Genomic DNA, 2,191 nt, shown 5'->3' with positions numbered 1-2,191 from the left:
GAACTCAGAAATCCGCCTGCCTCTGCCTCCCGAGTGCTGGGATTAAAGGCGNGCGCCACCACGCCCGGCCTTATTTCTTTTCTCACTATTGTCACAAAATACCAGACAAAAGCAATGTGAGTGTTTGGTTCATTGTTTGAGGGTACTGTCTGTCATGGGGAAGTTTCAGCAATTGTAATGTCAGGTAGCTAGTTACTTTGTACCCAGATATTAGAGCCATGAATGCTGGGCTCAGCTGAACTATTTCTTCTTTTTATAGAGTCAAGGACCACAGCCAACGAAATGGGACCTCTCACATTCAGGGTGGACCATCACATTCGAATTAATCTAACCTACATAACCCTCACAAACATGCACAAAGGTTGGTTTTCTAGGTGACTCTAGACCCTGTGAAGCTGAGAGACACTACTAATCATAACATTGTGTATGTGTAGGGCCTCATACAAGTTTACCATCCCAAATTATTATTCATATATTTTGATATCTTGGTGTTCTTATCATATATAAAATTATCAGGTAGGCATAAATTCATTATTATTTTTATCTGGGGAGTAAGTATAATCCAAGATGCTAAGGTGTTGCAGTTTTGTAGTGTATCAACATGGCTAAACTGAATTGTGGTTTAAAGATGTCTTTGATGACAGATAGAATAGGCAGTGAGAAAGGCTCTCATGTAAGATTTGGATGGTAGAAAGTAAGCAGTAGCCAGTATTTGGAGAGCTCATGCATACCACTATGGAGTAGTAGACATATAATTCTCTGCCCGCCATCCATCTGTTGGTTGTCATCTCCTAATCTCAGGCCAGATAACAAAGAATGACAGCTTCCCCCATGGAAAGCATACCATCAGTGTCAAAGGATGAGTTACCACCAGCTCCAGATTGTGACTTCCAGTTAGTTCTTGCTCTCTCTGATTTTACATCTTTCCTTCTTGACTCCAAATTCCCTGCAGACTTCAAGCTCTAGGAAGTTGAGGCTCAACAAACAATACTTCAAACTGAAAGCCTCAGAAGCAAACTTACTTTCTGACCTCTCCTTGTTCCCTGTCCCCATGTCACAATCTCTCCCAAGACAACGTTCAGAAACCAGAATTCCTCTTCCCCATGGGAGATCACAGAAACTGGAATACCTTTTCTCCAAAGCCATTCCATAAATCTAAAAATATGACTCTACCTTTTGATGGCTGTCTTGGTAACAACTGGCCATAGAAAAATGGTGACCTTATTTCTGGTGGGGTCCTGCCCCATTGCCGTGAAGAAGAAATTCTATAACTGAAGGTCAGGCTGAATCTGAACAGATGACCTCCCTGTCTCTCCTCAGTCAGTCTATGCCCATTCTCTCAGACCTCTTTTGTCAAATCCTATTTCCACCTGGTTGTCCCTGTTTTATAAAACCCCAGCATAATAGTGAATAGTTCACTCTGGGTCTTTGGGTCTTTCTTTAGCGCAAAGGCTCTGATGTCTCTAAAAACTATGATCAAATGAATTTGTTATGCCTACTTCTATTCATCTGCCTATTGTCAGTTTATTTCAGCAAAATTTCTGAGAGCAACGGGAAAAGCTCCTGCTGCCCCCATATGTATGGATCACCAAAAGCAGTAGCCTCCACAGTGGTACAATGTCAAGCCTCTGAAACTGACACCTTTAAAAATGTGCATGCATGGAAGTCTCTGTGTGTGTGAGTGTGTGTGTGTGTGTGTGTGTGTGTGTGTGTGTGTGTATATATATATATATATATATATATATATATATATGGTGAATTTTAACATGTTATGTAAATATAACCTATATAATGTAATTATCTTTCCCAGTATGAACACTTTTCTAATGCTTTGTTTCTCTGGTGGCTGTGTCTGGTTCTCATGCCCTAGTGGTACCCAACCTCTGCATTGTTAAAGCATTTTCATAGCAGGTAGAAGAGCCAAGAAGTGGTGGGTCTTGTTGATTAGAATGCCAAGTATGGTATGTTTTCTTAGTCTTTGGGCTCAATTGGAAAGAAAAGTATCTCAAGGAAATCACATTGTTTAGGGATGGGCACAGTTTTCCTACTAAAGTGGAATAAGATTTACCTCTTAAAATCATTTTCTTAGCCGGGCGTGGTGGTGCATGCCTTTAATCCCAGCACTTGGGAGGCAGAGGCAGAGGCAGAGGCAGAGGCAGAGGCAGAGGCAGAGGCAGAGGCAGAGGCAGAG

Source organism: Mus caroli, chromosome 11 (assembly GCF_900094665.2).
Source record: "Mus caroli chromosome 11, CAROLI_EIJ_v1.1, whole genome shotgun sequence".
Taxonomy (NCBI): domain Eukaryota; kingdom Metazoa; phylum Chordata; class Mammalia; order Rodentia; family Muridae; genus Mus; species Mus caroli.
This window is presented reverse-complemented; position numbering follows the sequence as displayed.